Genomic DNA, 24,335 nt, shown 5'->3' with positions numbered 1-24,335 from the left:
GAAGACAGGCCGGCGGAAAAAAAATTGGAATCACGACCGTGGCGGAAACCGCCAACAAAGACAGCCACTTTAACACTCCGACCGCTACGGCGGTACAAACAAACAGCTTGGTGGTCCCCGCCAACAGACAGACGGAGGACAATGTACCGCCCACAGTATCACAACCTACCAATCCGCCACCTTTTCCGGGGCGGATTCACTGCGAACAAAAACACGACGGAAACAGGACTTCGAAGGGAAAATGCTCACCTCTACACACCCGACGAGGAACCAGGACACCATGGAACCAGAGCTGCACATCCTGCCAGCCCTTATCTTCTTGCTCCTCTACCAGGAGCACGAACGCCGGTGGCGAAGACAACAGTGAGTACTGCACCTACGACACAGGGGAGGGGGGAGGGAAAAAACAGGGACACACACACGCAATACCCCCACCCTCACCCACTACAACACACATTCTAATACAGCATGATACATTCCAGTTACACCCCCCGGCCCCCAGGGGAAGAATGCAAGGACAAAAGGAAATTAGTGTAACCGTTGTAATATATTAAAATACAGTACGCAAAAATATATATATATACACTATAAACAAATATAAACCAAGAATAGTGTTCCAGGTAGTGCTCCATTGAAGTCCGTGGAACACTGGGCCCACACAGTATGGGCGAGTCCCACACCCAATCCCCGAAATGACAGAGAGAACACTGCAGGGGCATCAGATAGCAATAAAACAGGCATCTCAGGGGGAAGGGAAAGGGTGGGCACCTCAGCCGGTTGAGTGCACGATGCCAAATCCACGAGGGCGCCACATGCCCACTGTTCCATCCTGGGGAGTGCAAAGCCACAGTTTCCCAAGTCTCTACAGTGGGTGGTTTGCCCACTGTGCAATCCTGGGGAGTGCAAAGCCACAGTCTCTCAAGTCTCACAAGTGGGTGGTTTGCCCACTGTTCCATCCTGGGGAGTGCAAAGCCACAGTCTCTCAAGTGGATTACAGTCTCCACTGGTTCTGGAGGGGGCTTTGTGCCCAGAGTGCTTCATCCTGCTAAGGACTGAGGTAGTGGATGTTTGTCTCCACTGGTTCTGGAGGGGGCTTTGTGCCCAGAGTGCCTCATCCTGCTAAGAACAGAGGTAGTGGATGTTTGTCTCCACTGGTTCTGGAGGGGGCTTTGTGCCCAGAGTGCTTCATCCTGCCAAGGACAGAGGTAGTGGATGTTTTCCTCCACTGGTTCTGGAGGGGGCTTTGCGCCCAGAGTGCTTCATCCTGCCAAGGACAGAGGTAATGGATGTTTGTCTCTACTGGTTCTGGAGTGGGCTTTGCGCCCAGAGTGCTTCATCCTGCCACTGGTTCTGGAGGGGGCTTTGCTTTGCACCCAGAGTGCTTCATCCTGCTAAGGACTGAGGTAGTGGATGTTTGTCTCCACTGGTTCTGGAGGGGGCTTTGTGCCCAGAGTGCTTCATCCTGCTCGTGACGGACTGAGTAGCGTCAGTGCCCTTGGCGCTCATGGGCCAGCGGTGCTTGTTGCGGCGATGTCATTGGCAGAGGTGCTTGTGGCGGCGGTGCCCTGTTCAGCGGTGCTTGTGGCGGCGGTGCCCTGTTCAGCGGTGCTTGTGGCGGCGGTGCCCTGTTCAGCAGTGCTTGTGGTGGAGGGGTCCTTTGCAGTGACTCAGCTTCTGGCGGTCATGTCTGGCCCAGCGGGGCCAGTGCTGTCGGTCCTTCATGGCCCAGCGGGGCTGGTGCTGGTGGTCCTTCATGGCCCAGCGGGGCTGGTGCTGGCGGTCCTTCATGGCCCAGCGGGGCTGGTGCTGGCAGTCCTTCATGGCCCAGCAGGGCTGGTACTGGCGGTGGCCTCCTGGGCAGCGGGGATGATGGCGGTGGCCTCCTGGGCAGCAGGGCTGGTGCTGACGGTGTCCTCCTGGGCAGCGGGGATGATTGCGGTGGCCTCCTGGGCAGCGGGGATGATGTTGGTGGCCTCCTGGGCAGCAGGGCTGGTGCTGGCGGTGGCCTCCTGGGCAGCGGGGATGATGGCGGTCTTCTCCGCCGTGCTGCTCTTCCCAGACTTGCTGACTTTCTTGTGGGCCTTCCCCACCTTGGAAGGTGTCGCAGCTGACTCCACACTCCCACCTGTACCCCTGGGAACGGCTTTGGTGGATAGAGTCTTCCCCCTCTCCCGCCGGGCACTGGCAAACTTTTGAAGCTTGACAGGTGGGGGACTGTCCGTGCTGTGGCTCTGTGCCACACTGGCTGCCCTGGTGGCCGGTGCACTCCAGATTACGGTGACTACAGGCACCACTGGTCCCGGAGTTGTTGTGGCTGAGGTGCTAGGTTGGGACCTGGAGAGTCGGGCCCTAGGAGACGGACGGGGTGGGGGAGGTGAGGGAAAGAGGTCAAGGTTGGACAGGAAAAGTTTCTTGGGAACACTGGGACGGGTAGCTGGAGGGGGTTTGGGAGTGGAGAAAGAGGTTGTGGTTGTAGGAGGTGTTCGTTTGGTAACTTTGGGTGAAGGTGCATGCGCTGGAGGCTGTCGTGAGGTGGATGGCTGTTGGGTGGGTGTGTGCCTGCGTTTGTGTATCTTGGGAGGGGGCGTCACAGACACACTAGGAGAGGACACAGGGGACGTGTGAATGGTTGTGGGGGTGGTGACTGCACGTGAGCGGGGTGTGGTGGTGGGTGTGCTGGTGATGGAAGTAGTGGCTATAGATGTAGTGCATGCAGGTGTGAGTGGAGACAAGACAGGGAGGGAGGAGGGAGACGAGGAGAAGGGGGACACAGTGGAGGCAGTGGATGTTGGTGTGTCTGCATGTGTGTGATGCTTGCGTGAGTGCCTGTGGGATGTGTGGTGCTTATATTTGCCAGAGCTTCCCTTGTGTGTTGAGGTGTGTGCATGCTGGTCTGAAGGTGTGCTTGGGATAGGCTGAGGTCGAGGGGATTGGGTCTGGGTGGAAAAAGTGGGAGGGAGGAGGCTAGAGACAGGGACAATGGCTGCCATCAGTGCTGAGGCCAGAGTCTGAAAAGCTTGCTGAAGGGCCGCCTGACCAGAATGAATGCCCTCCAGGAATGCATTTGTTTGTTGCAACTGCCTTTCTACACCCTGGATGGCATTCAAAATGGTAGACTGCCCAACAGTGAGGGACCTGAGGAGGTCAATGGCCTCCTCACTGAGGGCAGCAGGGGTGACTGGGGCAGGGCCTGAGGTGCCTGGGGTGAAGGTGATGCCCACCCTCCTGGGTCAGCAGGCACGGGGCAAAGGCTGAGGGGCTGCTAGGAGGGCGGTGCTGGAAGGGGGGTTGGCGGCTGTACCGGTAGATGCGGGGGCACAGATGTTGCCACCACCACAAGGGAGCTCCCATCAGAGGACGAGTCCGTGTCACTGGTGTCAGCTCCTGTCCCTGCCGTGGAGCTCCCCTCGCCCTCCGTCCCACTGGTGAACTCCGAGTCCTTAGTCTCGCCTTCCAGGGCCATGTGGGATGCAGCTCCCTCCTGCTCCTGTGCCACTGCTCCTCCGCCTGATGATGCTAATGCACCCAAGAACAGGGAGACCACAAAAAGGGGGGGGACAGAAGAAAGACATGTTGAGTGCATGCATTACCGCTACCGTTGGCGGACACGACAGACACAGAAGCCCCCTGCACTACGCCCCGCACTTGAGCTCCACTATTCAATCCCTGAGACATGGCCTACAAGGCTATGGCCGACATCTGCACACATGGATGACACAGGAGCCTGACTAGGTGAACTTGGCACTGTACACAGGCGGGGTGGGGTGGGGTGCTACAGAGTCTGCCAGAACAAGGGGACATAACTGGCACACTCGCCCTGGCCTAGGGAAACCCACAGCCCACCTCCCCCACCCAGACACCTCCACTGCACGCAAAATCAGCAGAATGAGAGTGTACTCACCCCCTTGTGGCTGCTGTGATGCCCTCAAGCGCCCATCCAACTCAGGGTACGCCACCGCCAGGATCCTGAACATCAGGGTTGTCATGGTGCGATGGGCAGCCCTCCCACATTGGGAGGCCATCCCCAGCTGGGCCTCCGCCGTCTTCTTGCTCCAGCGGCGAATGTCCTCCCATCTCTTACGGCAGTGGGTGCTCCGTCTGAGGTGGACCCCCCGGGTCCGGACTTCCTTGGTGATGGCACGCCAAATATCCTTTTTCTATTGGCCGCTGACCTACATGAATTGTACAGGGGGAAAAGAAAAGTTATTACCAACTGCATCGTCACAGTCATTGGCCCCCATCCCTACCCTTTCCATGTGGCACATGCACTCACCGTCGTTTCATGCACGCCTAAATCTCCCCCCCATCTTTCATCCACCCCACTCCACAAAGGCATAGCCCATACAGCATGCTCCCAGTGTACTTACCTGTTTGTCTGGAGGACCGTAGAGTAGCGTGTACTGGGGGAGGACCCCATCCACGAGTTTCTCCAACTCCTCCGATGTGAAGGCAGGGGCCCTTTCCCCAGACGCACGAGCCAGTGTCTCTTCCAGACTGAGGTCACAGCAGCACTTGCAGTGTAGGTCCTCTCCTGTCGAAGATCAGGTATCGAGTGATTGAACAGATAGAAAATGGCGGTCACGTCCGCAGCGGTGCGTACCGTCACCGCCGGTGTACATCGTCATTGGCTCCTGGGACCCATAGGGTCCAATGTTAACTAATGCAGAATTGCGCCGCGGTCTTCGACCGCCTACCGTGACGGTGTACAACGCCAGAACAGTTACATCACATCCCATTGTCCCACTTTACAGGTCAGGCATCCGACATTTCATGGGCCCACATGGCTTAATTTTTCACTGCGTCACACATACCTAGGCCTTGCCTCAACACTCATACAGGCCAAATTTCGGATTATGATTTGTGTTCTGTGTAAGCTGTGGATACGTACCTCTGAGTTGGTTGACTCTGTGCTCGCTGTTGTCCTTCATAGGCACCGTCCGCTGGGACATGTGAGGAGATGGCGGAATCCTCCGGTGTACAGACCGCTGTTGGACCTGTCGACAATGGAGGAAAGACATGTGATCATCACCTACAGGCTTCATCGTGGCACAATCATGGAACTGTGTGCCCAGCTGGAGCCAGACCTGATGTCAGATATCCGCCATCCCACAGGAATCCTCCCTCAAGTGCAGGTGCTGTCAGTACTCCATTTCCTTGCAAGTGAGTCATTTCAAACAACAGTGGCCATAGCATCAGGGATGTCCCAGCCTATGTTTTCCAACGTGTTGTCCAGAGTGTTGTCTGCCCTGCTGAAACACATGCGCAGCTACATCGTTTTCCCTCAGGTGGAGGATTTGCCTACAGTGAAAGGTGACTTCTATGCCCTGGGACATAACCCCAACATCATAGGTGCTATTGATGGGACACATGTGGCTTTGGTACCCCCCTGCAGGACTGAACAGGTGTACAGAAATCGGAAGAGTTATCATTTCATGAATGTGCAGATGGTGTGTTTGGCAGACCAGTACATCTCCCATGTGAATGGCAAATTCCCTGGCTCAGTGCATGACGCTTACATCCTGCGGAATAGCAGCATCCCTTATGTGATGGGTCAACTCCAGAGGCACCGTGTGTGGCTATTAGGTGAGCACCTGGAAGCAAGTCAGTGGGAATGGTTGTCTGGGTCTGGGGATATCCCTACAGGTTAGTGTGTGTTTAACAGTTGTCCCTCGCCATTTGCAGGTGACTCTGGTTACCCCAACCTGTCATGGCTACTGACCCCAGTGAGGAATCCCAGGACAAGGGCAGAGGAACGCTACAATGAGGCCTATGGGTGAACTCGGCGGATAATAGAGTGGACCTTCGGCCTCCTGAAGGCCAGGTTCAGGTGCCTCCATATGACAGGTGGATCCCTATTCTACTCACCAAAGAAGGTGTGCCAGATCATCGTGGTCTGCTGTATGCTTCACAACTTAGCTTTGCGACAACAGGTGCCTTTTCTGCAGGAGGATGGTCCAGATGGCGGTGTTGTTGCAGCTGTGGTGCCTGTGGACAGTGAGGACGAGGAAGCAGAAGAAGAGGACATCGAAAACAGCACCTCTGTGATCCTGCAATACTTCCAGTGAGACACAGGTAAGAAGGCAAACCTGCCTACTACATGTATGTTAACACTACTACCGCTGTACTGTCTGTCGTTTTCACCCAGTGTATGGTCACTGAGTTGTCACTTTCCCTTTCGATTTCACAGATGTGGGTCCCACTGTGTGACATCTGCTGTGTTTCCTCATGGACTAGAGCTGTGTGACATAGGTATGTTGACATTACATTAGAAAGAGCATTTTGAAACTGTAATTGCTAATACACAATTTCGAAATCACAGACTGACTCCAGATTGTTTTGTGCTTCAAGGGTGTTTATTTAAGTGCTCAATATTGGAGGGTGTTGTAAAATGGTGAGGGGTGATGGTGGAGGAATGTCCATGGCAGAGTCCAGTCTATTAGTCTCACAGGTGCATTGCCCACATGGGCATAGGAAGTGGAGCTGGGACAGTTTGAGGATGGACAGGGTGACAAAGTGGGACAGAAGGATGACATTCAGGGTGGTCTCATTTTTTGGCGGGGGTCTTGGCATCGTTCTCTGTCTTTGTCCTGGATCTCAGGGACAGTTTGCGGGTGGTTCTCCCTCTGCAGGGGGTGGGGTGCTGGTGTGGTGGTCCTGTGGCGGGGCGTCCTATCCACTAGCGCCGGCGGAGGTGGTGGGCAGTTCATCGTCCAGGCTAGTGTCAGGGGCCCATTGTTGTGCCACAGTGTCCCTTCCTGGTGTTGAGTATTTCCTTCAGCACCCCTACGATGGTGCCCAGGGTGGAATTGATGGATCTGAGTTCCTCCCTGAAGCCCAAATACTGTTCCTCCTGCAGCCGATGGGTCTCCTGAAACTTGGCCAGTACCGTTGCCATTGTCTCCTGGGAGTGGTGGTAGGCTCCCATGATGTTGGAGAGGGCCTTGTGGAGAGTGGGTTCCCTTGGCCTGTCCTCCCCCTGTCGCACAGCAGCCCTCCCAGTTCCCCTGTGTTCCTGGGCCTCTGTCCCCTGAACGGTGTGCCCACTGCCACTGCCCCCAGGTCCCTATTGTTGTTGGGGTGGTGGGTTAGCCTGGGTTCCCTGTAGTGGTGGACACACTGCTGATTGACGTGTCCTGGGGACAGAGGGATGGGCCCGCTGGGTGGGTGCTGTGCTGGTGTTTCCAGAGGGGGGAAGCTCTGTGGTGGCCTGTGACAGTGTGAGGGGAATCGACTGTCCAGAGGTCCCGGAGGGGCCGGGCTGGTAATCTAGATCCAGTTGGACAGAGCTGCTGTCATCACTGTGGGCCTCTTCTGTTGGTGGTGTGGACATGTGTGGACCATCCTGTCCGGTGACGTTGGGTAGGGGTCCTGCAGGGGTATAAAGGGATGTTTATTACATCTGTGTGTGCTATGGTGTGCAATAGGTGGGTGACCGTGTACCCCAGTGCTTGCATTCCTGTGTGGGACCTTGTGTGATGGTGGTTTAGGGGGGTGTATGGGTATGTGCAGTGGCCATGCATTGGTGATGGGTGTCCATGCGTTGTTATTGCATGCAGGGCTTGGTGTTGGGATGTGTGGTTTGTGATATTGGGACATTTGTGAAGAGTTGGAGTGATGGGGGTGAGGGCGAAGGTGGTGGTATGTGATAGCTTGCAGGTAGGGTGGGGGATGTAATAGTTAAGATTTTACTTACTAGAGTCCATTCCTCCATCTACTCCTGCGAGGCCCTCTGGATGCAGAATCGCCAAGACTTACTCCTCCCATGTTGTTAGTTGTGGGGGAGGAGGTGGGGGTCCGCCGCCAGTCTTCTGAACCGCAAGGTGGTGTCTTGAGACCAAGGAACACACCTTCCCCCGTAGGTCGTTCCACCTCTTCCTGATGTCATCCCTATTTCTTGGGTGCTGTCCCACTGCGTTAACCTGTCCACTATTCTTCGCCATAGCTCCATCTTCCTAGCTATGGAGGTGTGCTGCACCTGTGCTCCGAATAGCTGTGGCTCTACCCAGACGATTTCCTCCACCATGACCCTGAGCTCCTCCTCAGAGAACATGGGGTGTCTTTGCCGTGCCATGGGGTGGTGTGGGTGATGTGTGGGGTGGTGTGTGTAGTGATAAGTGTGGTGATACTTAGTGGTGTGTTCTGTGAGGTGCGTGGAAGTTCTGTGGGTGATGGTATTGTGTGCCTGTGGATGCTTGGTAGTTGTTTGTAGTGTCTCTCTCTGGCCTTCTCTCGGTAATTTTGTCGTAGGGGTTTGTGGGTGATGTGGGTGTGTGTTTTATATTGCATTGGGTGTGTGGGAGTGGTGTCTGTATGTGTATCAGGTGTGTGTATTTGGAATTGTCCAATGTGGTTGTGTTTTGTAAATGTGGGTGTATTTTGAGCGCGGCGGTGTGTACCGCCAATGGAATACCGCGGTTGAAAGACTGCCGAGTGGATTCGTGTGTCGTGCTAGTGTGGGCGTATTTCTGTTGGCGTGACGGTGGAGGTTTTGTTTTCGCCAGTTTATCACTGACCTTTGGTGTGGCGGACTTGTGTGGGTGTCTGAATTTTGGCGGATTCCGAGCTGTGGGTCATAATAGCTGTGGCAGATTTCCGCGGCTGCTGCGGTGTGTTGGCGGTCTTCTGCATGGCGGTAAGCGCATTTACCGCCAATGTTGTAATGACCGCCTATGTCCGGTGGACGCTTGGACATGGGTGCCTATGGCGTAGAGGACCAATGGTAACTTCTTTTCCCAGTCTTTGCCTGCTTCCGAAATGACTTTTCGGAGGAGGGATTTGATCATTTTGTTATACCTTTCCACTAGCCCGTCAGTTTGTGGATGATAAACCGAGGTCCTTATCTGTTTGAACCCCAATGTCTGACATATCTCAGCCATGAGTCGAGACATAAACGGGGTTCCCTGGTCTGTAAGAATTTCTTTAGGGAAACCTACCTGTGAAAACTATTTGATCATGTCTTGGGAAATGGTTTTGATATGCATACTCGAGAGAGGTATAACCTCGGGATACCTGGTTGCATAGTCTACCAGAACTAAAAGGTATTGGCGTCCTTTGACAGATGGAGTTAATGGACCCACGATATCCATACCAACTCGGGAAAAAGGAGTGCCTATAATAGGCAGTGGTTGTAGTGGGACTGGCCCATAAGTTGATGGGTTAATCAGTTGACATTTCGGGCATTCTTGACAGTGTTTTCTGATGTCACTAAAGACCCCTGGCCAATAAAACCTTTTCAGTACTGCTGCCTCAGTCTTCTCTCTTCCCATATGTCCCTCCCCCTGATCCCCGTGAGCCAGGTGCAGAACCTGTTGTCTGTGGGTGAGAGGAACCACTAGCTGAGGGTTTTTTCCTGAACGGTTGGGGCTAGACCTGTACAACACATTATTCGTTATTACAAAGGAGGGACCTACCGATCGTTCATCCGGTTGCAAGGCCTGCTGCCAGGCATTTTTCAGTGTGGGGTCCTCTCGTTGGGCTTGTCTGAAACTCCCTGTAGACGTTAGAACGGTAGCGGCCCTGGGAACTGACATAGGACTGTCAGTAATCGGGGTGTCTTGGTGTTCCTTTTGTTGCTCTCATTTTTGTTTTCTGCTGAGTTTTCTTTTTAATGGTCTATCGTCATCCTCCACTACTCCATGTGGGGCTTCTTCCCACCAGGCGCTGGTTACATCTTCGTGGTAGGCCTTTTCTAACAGCAGGCTGAAGTCAGGATAATCAATGCTGAGTATTAACTCCTCCCCTAGGTTTGGGATAACTCCTACCGTAATGGTTTCTTCGAAACATCTCCTGTTGTGTCTCACGGTCACCACTGGATATAATCGTTGGTCACCATGTACACTTGTGATGAGGACCTGGGAATGGGAAGCCCTGTGTTCCGGTCTCACTAAATCCTGTCTAACAACACTTTGACTACACCCCGAGTCTATCAGGGCCGTTCTCTCCATGCCATTAATATAAACCTTAAGGGTATACTTTGTTTGCTTATGTCCTGACCATAACACTCAGCCTCTCATCATCCCTATCTTCATGGGTTCTTCCGTCTCTTTTTTCAATGAACAATTGCGGGCAATGTGTCCCCATTCAGAACAGTGGAAGCATTGAGGACCGGTGGCGGGATGGCTTGGGGTGGGAGAAAGGATAGGAGTGACCCGGTCGGAACCATGAGGCAGCATGGGTCGTGATTGTACCGGCTTCCCCTGACCTGCATGAGTGGTGGTGGCGGCAGGTGTTTTACTGGTGATACTACCGAAATCAGGGGGTCCATGGTATGCACAACCAGTTCTATGGCTGTCTGGTTGGTTAATCCCGGATGTTGTCATTCCCAGTTCCGTGTACTGGGAGGGAGGGTTTCAAAATATTGTTCCATGATAATGGTATCAAACATCTCTTCCCTTGTAGACTCTGTGGGGTGTAACCATTTACCCCCTGCATGGTGTACGCGGTAAATGGGGCGTGCATGGATTCTCCTGATGCATCCACTTTGTTTGCCGAAATTTGGCCCTGTAACTTTCCTTATCCAACCGGACGCGTTCTAGAATGGCCTTCTTTATCTCTGTGTAAATTGTAACCCCTCTGGGGTTTACGGCCTGATAAGCGGCTTGCAATTGTCCTGTTAGCAAGGGTGCGATATACTGTCCCCATTTGTCCTCTGGCCAATTAGCAGTACTGGCTACTCGCTCAAAGTTAGTGAAAAACGAGTCAGGATCCTCGCTATCCTGATACTTCTGAAGGACACTGCTTGGAACATTAGGATGCACCTTTGTGTGTGCGATGGTATCGGTTAACTTTCCTAACGCGGTTTCATGTACCAGTTGATTATTCGCCATGATGGTGGCCTGGCTTTTTAGGGCTGTTTGTAGTGCCTCTCGTTCTTCCTTTGCTTCCTTGAGCTGTTGTTCCCAGACCAGTTGTAAGTGGCGCTGCCCTTCCGCCAACTGCGCGATCATGTCTGCAAGGGTGGGCTTTACCTCCATGGCGTTGGGTTCTCGCACTGCAATTATCCCACTTCTGACACCACTTATGACCGGGTTGTCAGGGATGACACGCGGACAATGATTAGGTTTTCAGAGGTCTTTTATTGTTTCTTGTTAATATGAAGTAGTGGACATGTGATATAGCCTCTCTTTGTTCCGTTTCTTCTGGCAACGGCTCGTCTTCAATATTTTTTTCCTTCCCTCCCCTTCTCTCCCGTTCTTCCAGGGCTCTAGGAGGCGCATGTGAAGAAAGACAAGACAAGGTATCGGTAAGTTGCTTTTCTTGTCTCTAGATGTCTTTCCCTTTCTCTATCTCACCTTCCCCCTCTTCTATCTCAACCTATGGGTTATCTTCAGGCACTTCTTTCCTCTGTTTTCTGTTTTCTCTCGTCTGTTCCATTTCCTCTCTTTGGTGAACTTCTCTATCTGTATCTTTCCCTTCTTAAACCTTCCAGTCAGGTTCTGTTTTCCTTCCTTTTGTCCTTTGTAGCTTATACTGCTTTTATATTCTTTCAGGTCTGTTCTTGTATTTTCCTTCTCTTCTATCCCAGTCGTCTTTTCTTTCTTTCTGCCGTTTTCTTATTCACCTCTCTGAAGTGTAGAGTCCTCGGCTTCCTGTCCCTTTCCTATGTCTCCTCTCCTTCTCAGTTTGTGCTTGGTTCTCCTCCCCCTCCCCTCTTGTCCTTTCCTTATTTCTCCTTCTGAATCCCACCTTGTCTCTTCTCGTTCCTTCTTCCCTCCCCACTCCCCTTTTTACACCACCCGTATTCCCCTTCTCTTTTTTCTCTTATTCGTGACGCACCTGGTTTGGCCACGCTTCTCCAGAAGCGTGGCTGGTGAAGTCGCAAATCGCCTCCTGGTCCGCCGTGGAGTCGGGGCCCTTCACGCAGGTAGGGTTCACTGGTTCCCGGCGTTCGATGGAATCCTCCTTCTCCTCCCGTTCCAAGGACAGCATTTCTTCCTTCGTCTCGGTTTCTCCTGTGATGTTCATCTCGTAATCTCGATTCGCCAGCTCCTCGTCTCTCTCTCCACTTTTGGCGTCGCAGGTTGTTCTTTTCTGCCATTCGCTCCCCGGACGTGCTTCTGGATTGGCCAGTGCCCGTTCCTGTTATGGGGTCGCGGTGGCAGAGACAGCACCAGTCGCTCTCCAAGCGGCCGTGACGGCAGCGGCCCGTCACAGTTTGGTTGAGATCTTTCTGGTAGCTTTTGATTGTAGAGAAGTCACAGGTTTGTTTGTTTTCTCCCATTCAATTGGCGGACCCTGGGAATGAGCCTGTGAAAAGGTTGTGGCCATATCCACGGTTTGTTCTACTGTGAGAGCGGGATGCTGTTTAAGCCATCTTTGGGTTGGATAGGGTAAGGCCTCTAGATATTGTTTCAAGTATATCTTTCTCATGATCTCCTCTTTAGTAGCTTGAGAGTGCTTAAGTCATCTGTCTGAAGCATTCTTCAGTTTAAAAAAAGTATTTTTGGGATATCGCCAGGTAATCCCCATTCTCTCCTGAACTTTAACCTATAAGTCTTATCGTCCATGCCTAATCGGTCAAAGATCACCTTCTTTATATCGGCATAAGTAGATGTCCCATCTGCATTGGTGACCTGATAAGTTGCTTGTGCACTGGAAGTCAAGAGTGGAGACAGATAAAACTGCCATTTCTCCATAGGCCAGGCACTGGCCCTAGCAGCCCGTTCGAAATTCAGGAAGAAAGCAAGAGGGTCTTTCCCGGACATGAATTTTTGTAGTGGCACCATAGGACCAGGGATGGTTCATGCTTTAGCCTGTGATAGGCCCAACGTCATTTGTCTTTGGCTCTCAGCCATCTTGGTCATATTCTTCCCTTGGGAGCGAACAGCATTTGTGAAGGCCGTTCTGTGTATTTCTGCTTGGGCCATGTGTTTTTCTAGCACCCATTCCAGCCATCTGTGTCCTTCCCGTAGCTGTTGTACAACATTTTCCATCCTGTATCCGATGGCGGCTACCTGCATTCCCCACCACTCGTGATGTTGTGGCAGTGTTTCTTAGTAATTAGTCACACTCTAATTAGGGATTGCACTTTTTATATTTATTCTTCCCAAGATATTTCATCATACACATCAAGTGAAGATTACTGCTTGTTCTTTTTCTTCTTCGCTCTTCTAGTTCCATGGAGGAGGTGCATCCCCTGTTCCCTTGAGAGAAGCACAGTAAGTATTAATGAGTATTTGATTCTCATTCTTAGTTTTATACCATAACAGTAAACACCATGAATGTGCACTGAAAACTCAAAGGGGTAGAACTGGGGGGAAAAGAACGGTTTCTTTCCCGTATAGGTATGGGAGGAAAAAGAAGAATATAAAGAAACATATATGTTGCCCCAATAGGGTAGCAAGGCTTATCCTCAGGTTCTTCCCCGATATGCATGACAGAGCCCTCCTCCATTCGTGGTTTCTCTTTGGTAGAACTACTGGAGCCGTTGAATAGCCGCAAGCATCTTTTCCTGTCCCCTCACCCGGCCACACACCTGATGGAGTCACGCTCCTCCTGTAGGGCGGTGGAAAGATGCAGCTCCATTGCAAATGGCCTCCTGAGTCATCTCCTGGTCTGCTTTGGGTTCCCTTCCTTCAGTTGTCTCCTGCTCTGGGTCACAGCGAAGGGGGCAGTTCCCACCATCTTCTTCAGCTCCAGTTGACCCTCAAATATGTCTGAGCATCTGATCTTCTTTTGGTCACTCAGCACCGTTCTCTCCTGACTCCGCCTCCAGTTGCCACTGGGAAGACGCTGTCTCTGAGTCTGGCCCCTCTTTTCTTCCTGACGCCAGGGTCAGTACCCGGAAGCTATCTTCTAGCCCCTCCTACTCTTTGGAATATAAACTTCCCTTAAAGGGATGGTATTCATCCTGCAGGGGAGAAGAGGGACTTTTTGAGATCTTGTTCTCCCACCAATTGGCAGTCGCTAACAATGATACTTCTTGGCATCATGCACCAAGGTCTTGAGTGGACCATAGGATTCACTCATTCATCTAAGTGCAAGGTGTCTTTGGATGCAGACTGACCCACTTAATCTTCAGGGTCGAGTTCTGAGGCCTCCCACTGGCGATATCATCCCTGCAAATATTTTGATCATTTCCAGGCCAAGGAAAGGTCTGAGAACGATTGAGGTCAATGAGGGTAACAGGGGACATGGACTACAGAGGCAAGGCATGTCCTTTACACCAGCCGATTGGGGTTTAATTTAGCTTGTGTAAAAATCTGTTTTCTTCTTCTGGGCAGACCCTCCACCAGGCCACCAGACCGGTGTATTTGGGCTTTTCATCTGGAAAGACTTCTTTCTCCAACAATTACTTCTGGACCCCTCTCTTAGTAGAGTACGTAGATTTCCTTCCCAGGTAGATGCAGGGCTCTCCACAAACAAGTAGTTGCAGACTTCTTCAGGTGAGGTCCCCTCACCTATGGAAGTCAGACTGTCAGTGAAACCAGGACCTGTGCACTGGATCGCAGAGGTTTCACTGACACACTGCAGTGTCTCACCTGCACCAGTCAAGGAGAAATCCTAGAACCTTTTGTGGATAGTTCATTCCTTCTCCTATACTACTTTTCCAAACTTGCAGTGTTGATTTCCCTTTCTCTGTTCTGAAAGCATTTCAATGTGATTCATTTACTTTACATATCTCTCCTTTCCAGAGCAGACACAGTCTTGGTCTTCTTGTGATGCTTCAGCAGCAAGAGGCTTACAAGCGGAGTCATCAAGGAGAGCACCAGTAAGATGAGCACAAAGAAGGAGTGAAGCCCCACAGCTGATAGCTATGGCAGGATAAAAGGCATGCTCTGACCTGAAAGATGCATTTTGTCCTCCGAAAGAGACCTCTGTCTTCACCTGCCAAAACCCTTCATCTAGACTAAAGGGACTCTTAAAGAAAGAAGGAAGAGACAAGATCTCACCAAATGGTCACTTCTGCATTTCTACATGTAGCTATGTCTCAATAGTCCCCCCCCCCATTCAGAATGTGTTGCTTCCTAAAAGCTCCAGAAATGCTCTCATGCACAACGGCCGCCCAGCACAATACCACTAAGCTCCATCTTGTGCAGCATTCAGTCATTGGCAATCCAAAATGGATTTTGCTTGCAGATACTCATACAATCCACACACTCCACTCGATCACTCTTATATCAATCTTTTATCATACACATGGACTAATCATGCACATAGACTGTATGAAAAGGACCCCAGCTGTATTTATAACTGGGGCTGAACGTTAGAAGTGACTCTATAACCAAAAAGGTATGCTGTGCATCTATGATTCAAAAATACACTTCCTCCACTGCCAAGCTTATGTCAGCTGGCATGAGGACAGTAGTCCAGTGGCCAAGGAAGGTACGCATGGTGCACCCATCCAGACTACAGAGTGCAGCTCTGAGTGATCAGTGCTATTCACTAAAACCTGTTTACCAGCGCACAGGCCTGATTGTTGTATATGCTAACTGCAATAATGTAAACATACCACAGAGATTTGTAGCTCCATAACCCTGGGCAGGGGCGCACCGTATAACAATGCAGGGGACATTTGCGTCACAACAAATATTTAAAGCGTTTTATGTCCATATTAGAACTACATGTAAATTATGTCCTGGGGCTGAACCTGTGACAACAGCTTAGATCTGCTCTCAAAGCCAGTTTGACCTGAATAACCTGAATAAGAGCAATGCATTCTAAAATGTGTTAAATGTTTTTTTCAGACAATACAATAATCTAATGGATTTTGCGTGCACACAATGAATTATAAATACACCACGATCCACCTGATTTTAGATCATCCATTATTTTTAGTGCATCATAGGAGGTGTTTGCAACCCTAATGTTCTTGGAATACTGTGGGACTTCGTGTCAAAATGTAATACTTCTCTTTGCTGAAATGAGCTCTCAGAAAGTGGCAGTAGTACTAGGAAGTATTTTTATCTTTCTTAAAATGGCTGTCCTTTATATTGTATAATGTTTTATATTGTATTTTATGAGTTCTTCGTGTGCTTTCAAAGGCTTTTTTTAACTTTTGAAACCGTTTTTGAAGAGTTGAATACAAATACCTAAGATTTGAAATCTGTGTAACTTTTTATGCAGTGATCCTGCCCCTTCCAATACATTCTCAGTCACATTATATTGCAGATAATATGCCTCAAAAAAGCAGAACGGAAAAATTGAAGGTTACAATTAAGACGTGCGTTATATAGGTTGAAAATGACAGGAGGCTGTGCCATTGCCAACCCAGATCATTTTTATTACCTGTACAACGTATTTTTTTAATTTTTTTATTAACATAATGTGAGGGTCTATTTTTGCTTAAGAGCACAATTTGGCCTTGGTTTTTTTGTTTTTTATTTTTGAAGAGTCATCTACCCGAAATATCACAAGAAATGGTTGGGGTTGTTCTTCGGACCTTCATGGTCTTTAAATGCTCAACAGCTGTCACTGCCTATTCTTTTAAGCACTCTTCTAATTCAGGGATGGCCATACCTCCCACCCTCACTCTTTACTCAGTGTAATCCTATAACGATTCATACTCTGACCCTTTCTCTACCACGGTACTCCATTTGGCCTCTATAATGTACTTGTTCTGTCTTTTTTGTCATTTATAAGTCTATGATTCATGAATATATATTTCAGTTTTTCCTTTTTTATCTGAGATATGGAAGCATGTCGTGCTGTGAGTTCCTGGCTATTGATTTATTTGCCCTTAACCTGAAAAAATTACATTCTTTTCTTGCTTAGGCCATGCTTATAGGATGGTCGTGAGGTGGATACTATCCGCGCTCATGCCTCTTGTTTTTCTGCTCATTTGCACTGTCTCTGAAACCTCTTTTAATTTTACAGTGTTCTTAATAGTCATCTTCCTCTCTCTCCCTCAAGCAACTACAACTAGGCCTGGCGGGAGTTTGCAGAGTTCCGCTATGAAGAACTCCGTGACGTGACAAAAAACTCTGCTGTGCTACACGGAGTTCTGCAAGCTGCAGCGTGCATTAGCTTGTGCTGTTAGCACTGATTTTTTTGTGCTGAAAAATCAGTGTGAACTGCGCCACACACAGCACAAGAGGGTGCTGCTTTTTTTCTGCAGCTCGAGGACTTGAGCAGCAGCTTCCTCAATATGAACGGAAGGTTTCTCAAAAGGAATGGTAGCAAACAGCCTCGATCGCCCGCATTGAGAAATCTCGCTGGCAGGTGGTCTAGAGTAAGAATTTCCTCATTCGCCAACTTAACATTGGCAAGCACGAGTGATGAAAAAACTCTGAAAACTCTGTGCACGGAGTTGAGTTCACCACCCACCCTTAACTAAAACCCATATTCTTATCATTGTTCTGCCTGATTGTGACTACTCTTCATTTATTTTCCTTTGTCTATATGCTTAAACCTATCCCCACTATTTGTTTATTTTAATGTTTTAATCTACCACCTCAACTCTTTCACAACCCTATTGTCACATAATTAGGGCTCCCGGTTTTATGGATTTTTTTTTTTTTTTATTGCCATCTGTATTTCTTTATATTTATTTTTTGCCTATTTTATCTGTATTTGTTCATATTAATTTTGTGTGTAGTTTAAAAAATGAAGCTGCAATGGGTATATTTCCACATTTTATTAACCAAGAAATGTTTATTCATGTTTGAATGTCCAATGAGTTTGGATAGAGCACCCGGAATTACCTGGTAGTGGCATTAGGGCCCCGGGCCCCCAAGGGTTGGGCCCCCTCCCCTTGCTCACGATTTGCTGACCGAGGTGGCGGGGGAAGAGACTGGAAGTCATCTCTAGGTAAGCCTTTTATGTCCCAGGGTGTTTCCAGTTAGAACATTGGTGTGACGTCGGGAGAGCGACACATGTTGTGCATGTCACTTTCGCGCCTGTCATCGTGACTGTCACAGCCTATTTAGGGTGCGACTGCCCTGACTACCTCCTTTCCACCGGAGGCTTCATGATGGTTGGAGTGGTGGTGTGCTGTACAATGCGGTGTTCTTCATCGGAGTTAGCAGCTGCACAGACCTGCAGCTACATCGGCCAATGCTACAGTTGTGGTTATCGGGATCACTAGCACATGGAGCTTGAAGCTCTATCGAGTGCCCTGGTCAACTGACAGGCGCTCTCTCTCTCCTGGGGCCGTGTTTGTGGTTCCAGCATGGTTTGTGGCAATTCCCTTCTTTTCTCAAGCCTGCTGTGACCACCAGGCCTCTGCTCCTATTAGTAAAGATCTTGGTATGTCCCTCTTTGTCTGTCCCTCAGTGCAGAGCGTTGCATCAGCGTGGTCAACTTGCAATCTGAGTCTCTTGGTTCCATCATTTGTTGTTGGGTGTTTTATGGGGTAGCTGAGCACTGCATCGACATTGGCTTCAGTGTTTTGTCCTGATTGTTGTGAAGAGCCACAACAGTGCGAGCTCCTGTGATTCTACAGAGTGCTTCTTCAGTTTCTTTCTTGATTGCTTTAGCTTGTTTCTGGAGCACTGAGGTGGGCCGCATCAGCGCGGGTCTCATTGAGTCTCCTTGTTAGCTCTGAGCTGTAGCTTAGTTGGTGCAGACCCTTGCCTTTGATTTTTCAAGGCCCCGGCAGGGCGAGGGTTTGGATCCACCAAGGGATAGAACATCTATTTATACCTTGCTTTAACTCTTATAGCGGAATTTGGGCTGTGGTGTATGTTGGTTCTTGTTATTCCCCATTCCTAAGGATATGTACAACTCTCTTCATTCCCATTCTCATGCATTTGTGGGGCCTTCACCTCTAAGAGGTATCCACCTTCCCTGCCTGGTAAGAATTTTATGGCTGCTGGGATTGTTTTGCGGGCAACTTTTGCACGATTTCCTGCAGCTGCACCAGCCCGGTACCGCGGAGAGGGACTTAAGGTGAGTGGTCCTCCAGTTGTCTAAAAATCCATATTGTGTAAGTTTGTGCAATGTTGGTTGTTTATTGGTCTCAGGGTACAATGCTAGCATAAGGTAGTAGGGTGGGCAAGAGGAAGGGTTGTGACCATGAATTAGCCCAGCTATTTAAAATGGTCCTGGTAATGTTGGTTGCTGGTGTGGCATAGCAGGTAGTGGTAGAGCACCCAAGGCGGTCAATTGTTCCTCTGCAGGCTGCTTTCCCTTCCAAGAAGAGAAGGGCCGAAGAAACAATCGGGCCAATCCTGCCTCCATGGCATAGTCGACTCTGTGGGTTCAGGGGCAGCAGTAGTTGGAGAGTCTGATAGCAACTTGGTGGCAACTGGGGGCTCCAGTCATGGCACAGCACCTCCGCCCTTGGTACCTACACCACTTACCACTCCCTCAGACCCACAGCAGACAATGTCAGGTTTCTGTGAGGTCCTAGCTGTATTGGCTGAGATGAGCCAGTCACTGAAGCAGCCAATCTGGTCCCCAGCTCACAGTTACAGGTAGTGGTGAAGGGCACACCCCTTAGGTCATCACCTCTGGTATCATAGGCTGGCTCCGAGAGTGGGTTGGGGGTTCCTAAGGATCTTTCCACTGGGGTGCTTTCCTCAATTGCATCTTTGCTCCCTCAATTGGCGACCGCAGCAGCAGGAACTCATGGAGGACGTGCACCTACTGCCCCCCTGGGCTCCTTCACCCACCATTGTGTCCACCATTGCTGATTTACAAAGACAGGTTGGGTCCATGGCTGATCTCGCGGCCCAGAAGGAGGGCGCGGGGGGCCCATCGGAGAGCACTGATCTCACCACAGCTGCATCAGGTAAAGGGACTGAGGGTTCTGCAAAGTACTCTGGCTCTGTGTGCAAAGTGATGGGAGGGCATGACACTTTGCTTTCCAAGCCAGGGAAGTTAGCATTGCATGTTCCTGTGGAGATACCGGGGGCATATGGAAGGGTGAGTTTGTTGATATTTTCTTGCTGATTAGGCCCAAAGAACAGTTGGGTGAGGCAAAGGAAACGAAAGGGAAGGATGCCTTCTTGAAGGAGAAGAAGCCTGGGATTGAGGAGTCTATCACTAATCGGTTTTTTGGTTTTAATATTTTTATGACGGTTATGGGTAAAATAAAAACCAGAGTTAGCTTCGGTCATGATATTTTATGCAAACAAAATACTTAAAACGCATCACATGTATGGTGGGAATGGCTTGGTTGGATTACGATAGAGACTGTAGGTGGGCTAAGGTATAGGACACTGCCATTGAGTGGGACCAGATGGAGGTTAATGTATGGCTTGAGAGTGTGAATAACAAGACACCCCTTAAATAGCCTTTTCGTAATCAATGGAGTGCCAGTGACAAGAAAGGATCCTTTTGAGCACTCAACAGAAAGTTGGGCACTCGGCCAGCAGGTGTTGTAAATTCAAACATGTATGTTCATTTTACTGGCATCCCTCCCATCTGGAATTCAAATGTATTAAAAAATCTAAAGAGAAGGGAAAGGAGTCCTCTACATCATCCAACCAGTAAGGCCTTACCACCACTTGTTCAGATTGAGAAACTGCATTAAGTCCACATTTAGACTTCTTCCTGTTCACCCTGATGATTGCCACTTGCTTAGTTTTCAATATGGTGGTCAGTATTTTTATGACATATGTATGCCATTGAGCTGTGCAGTTTCTCAAAACTACTTTGAACAGTTTAGCTCAATGTTGCAATGGTTGCTTACCCACAAACTAGTTACGACAACATCATACATTAACTTGATGATTTCCTTGTCATGGGTCCGCCAGCTGCAGGGGACTGTAATTGTGCTCTTGAGGAGTACATTTCCTTATTCAGAGATATGGGGGCTCCACTTGTCCTGACAAAGCAGTTGGCCGGTCTACCTGTCTTTCATTTTTGGGTATGAAAATAGACACCATTGCCTGGGAATACAGACTGCCTTTTGACAAAGTCCATGCTTTTACACAGATTATTGATTGCATCCGCTCTAAGAAGAAGATAACTTTACATTAGCCACAGGTTCTGGTGCATCAATTCAGTTTTGCACTTCACATTATTCCTTTGGGCACACCTTTTCCAGATCAGTAGACAGTGCAATGGTGGGTCTCACACAGAACACCTTCATACTAGACTGCAGGCTGAGGTGAAGGAGGGTTTAACGATTTTATGATAAATTTTGATTCATTTTAATGGGTCTGTAGTGTGGCCAGCCCCACCAATATCTAGGGATACCTTAGGCTTGTTTACAGATGCAGCTGGCAGCGTGGGTTTCGAGTCCATTTTGGGGCAACAATGGTACAGGGATGAGTGGCCTTCTGTGTGGCATGATAGCAGCTTGGCTAAGAATGTTGCAGTTCTGGAACTCTTTTTTATTGTTGTTGTGGTCACCATTTGGTCTGCCATTTTTCAGAACAGGACGGTGATTCTTTGGACATACAATATGGCAGTGGATTGAGGCCATTAACAAGCAGGGAACCTCCTGTAGACGGGTTCCCAGGCTACTGAAACACCTTGTCTTACTTTGCTTGAAGGTGAATGTTGTTTTTAGGGTCAAGCACGTACCAGGTGTTTATAATAAGGCGGCTGATGCTGTATCCCGGTCCAAGTTGCAGGAATTGCAGGCATTTCACCCATGCCAGTGGAGCGGATGACAGACTTCCCACATCTCTGTGGAAGATTGAAGCCACTCCTTATCAGATTTAGTGGCAGCCTCCATGGCTAAACACACACAGGGAGATTACCAGAAATGATTTAAGACTTACAGGACCTTTTTGTAGGGGCAGGGTGTATATTTGCTATTTTCACCTGCATCTGTGTGCCTCTTCCTGGCAGCAATGAGGTCGCAGGGCAGACCTGTTTCTTATGCTGAGACCCATTTGGCAGCCATCAGCTTCTTCGCCAAGTGAAAGGGCATGCAGGATGTGGGCAGTTGCTGCCTGGTAAAGAATGCCTTAGCCGGATGGGCCAGGCTGGAGGGCACAGTCAAGGATGGGAGGAAAGCCCTTTGAGGCACAGGTGCTGGGCGTCAATCTGGCCAACCTCCTTAGAGTCTGCAGTTCCTCCTATGAGGTCACTTTGTTTGAGGTTGCATTCTCCGTTGCCATTTATGGGGGGAGCTTGTAGGCTCGTCAAAAACTGATTTCTCAGGTGGCTTACAGTGAGTGGACACTCAATTAGTCCCAGACAGGCTTTTCCTCGGGTTGAGGAGGTCAACGACTGACCTAGATGGTAAAGGAGCCATAGTAGAGCTCAGAGTAGCACAGGGGTCAGTCAATTGCCCAGTCACATGTATGAATGCATACTGCTACGTTCGGCTCACTGCTGAATCCCCCGTGCTGTTCATCCACACTAATGGGGAATGCTTGTCGCTGTACCATTTAGTGGTGTTGCGCAACACGTACACCAGTATTGGGATCGACCCTTTGGGTTACTCATAGCATTCTTTTAGTATTGGGGCAGAAACTGTGGTGGTTGGAGCCAGTCTGTCTTCCTTTGACTTCAAGTGGATTGGTCGGTGATCATCATCTTGTTTTAAGTGCTAAATTTGCCCCGAGTTGCTTTGATTTTCCTAATTTCACACTATGGGCCTCATTATGACCCTGGCGGGCGGCGGAGGCCGCCCGCCAGGATCCCGCCCTCCAAATTACCGCGCCGCGGTCAAAAGACCGCGGCGGGTATTACGAGTTTTCCCCTGGGCTGGCGGGCGGTTCCAGTTAAACCGCCCGCCAGCCCAGGGGAAAACGACCTTCCCACGAGGATGCCGGCTCGTAATCGAGCCGGCGGAGTGGGAAGGTGCGACGGGTGCTACTGCACCCGTCGCGTATTTCACTGTCTGCAAGGCAGACAGTGAAATACATTTTGGGGCCCTCTTACGGGGGCCCCTGCCGTGCCCATGCCATTGGCATGGGCACGGCAGGGGCCCCCAGGGGCCCCGCGACCCCCCCTACCGCCATCCTGTTCATGGCGGCTTTCCCGCCATGAACTGGATGGCGGTAGGGGGGGTCAGAATCCTCATGGCTGCGGAGCGCGCTCCGCAGCCATGGAGGATTCCAATGAGCAGCGGAAAGTCAGCGGGAGACCGCTGACTTTCCGCTTCTGACCGCGGCTGAACCGCCGCGGTCAGAATGCTCATTGGAGCACCGCCAGCCTGTCGGCGGTGCTCCCGTGGTCGGTGGCCCTGGCGGCCACCGGCCGCCAGGGTCAGAATGACCCTCTATGTTTGTTTGTTTATTCTGTTGTCTCACTATCAATTTTTCTCTTTTAGTACACCTTCTAAAGTTGTTTGGATCCTTGGTCACTCTTTTGTGCTGCGGGTCTCCTACTGTTTGCAACAGCATCGTAGGTTGAAGCCTGCTGGGTTGAAGAACATCTTCTTCTGATGGTGTAGAGCTGGGGCCTCAAGATCTGTCAGGTACGTCAACTGGTGGAGGAGATGAAAGGACCTGAACATCATTCACATCGGTGGTAATGACTTGATTAAGCTGGGACGTAAGACAGTCTGGGAAGCTCTGTTGTGCAAGTTTGTCTGGCTGGGTAGGTCTTTTCCCTAACTAGCCATAGCCTGGTCGCACATGAATCTGTGGAGCAAGTGGGGTCAGAACATTCTAGCGAGGGCCCTGAATGTGTCCGTTAGACACTTCAACGCTGAAATGACCAAACTCTGCCCGGGGACAGGATGGCTGTGGAACATACCAAACAAGTTGTTTAGGGGTGACCAAATGTTTCATGGAGATGGAGTTCCCTTATCTTACATAGGTATCCACTTGTTTATTGACGGCATCTGGGCCTTCGCACAAAACTTGTTCTTTGATAGGGTGGGCGAAGGACCGGTAAAATCTGGTTGCACCGGTGGCACAGTAGTGAACCCAAAGATCACCTTACAACAGCGGGTGAGTCCTCCAACTAATTTCCTAGGGCAGCACTGAGGGAGGGGACAGCAATCTGAATCCCAAGGAGGAATGTTCACACTGGCTAGGGGGTAAGGGCGCACAGTGAGACAGTGTAGAGCATGGTCTCACTCTAGGTCCCTTATCAGAAGGCTGGAATTGGAGGGGTGGTACCCTAGTGTGCCGACAAGGTTACCAGGACTGGGGAACACCACACCAGGATACAGGTGGGGTTCACTTGTGTGGTTTTCTTGGGATGAAGGTTGACTGGATCTTTGTGCTGGTAGATTAACTAAAGGAGGCTGCAGTAGGATGATGACAGTTTTTATTTAATTATCATGCTGTACTTTAATTGTAAGTGTCTTACTTTGATTCCGGTAAAAATTATTTTGTTTGGTGTGCTACATTCAGATTTATGAATGTAATAATGTTAAGTTCTCATGTTTGTTATTTGTAAAAAACATGGCCCTCTTCCCAAAGACAATCTGTTGCCTATCATTGACTCACTAGGTTTTGGGAGGGGGCGCTGCCTGCCATTTGGGGGCTCTGGAGTCTATGGCTAGAGAACCCTGACTTACTGGAGTGCAGCATTATGAC

General features: G+C 50.0%; 1 long non-coding RNA gene across 2 annotated transcripts in view; it reads left to right on the top strand.

The window, feature by feature from the left end:
• Window positions 1-15,964, top strand: part of LOC138258765 (uncharacterized) — a 159,131-nt gene extending 143,167 nt beyond the window's left edge. For both annotated transcript variants that reach the window (XR_011198556.1, XR_011198559.1), the window contains exons 3-4: window positions 11,200-11,242; window positions 14,634-15,964. This is a non-coding gene — a long non-coding RNA (uncharacterized lncRNA). The remainder of the gene's footprint in view (window positions 1-11,199; window positions 11,243-14,633) is intronic.
• Window positions 15,965-24,335: the final 8,371 nt, after the last annotated feature.

Source organism: Pleurodeles waltl, chromosome 2_1 (genome assembly GCF_031143425.1).
Source record: "Pleurodeles waltl isolate 20211129_DDA chromosome 2_1, aPleWal1.hap1.20221129, whole genome shotgun sequence".
Classification (NCBI taxonomy): Eukaryota; Metazoa; Chordata; class Amphibia; order Caudata; family Salamandridae; genus Pleurodeles; species Pleurodeles waltl.
Note: the sequence above shows the minus strand (reverse complement) of the source record. Positions and strands in the feature narration are given on the sequence as shown.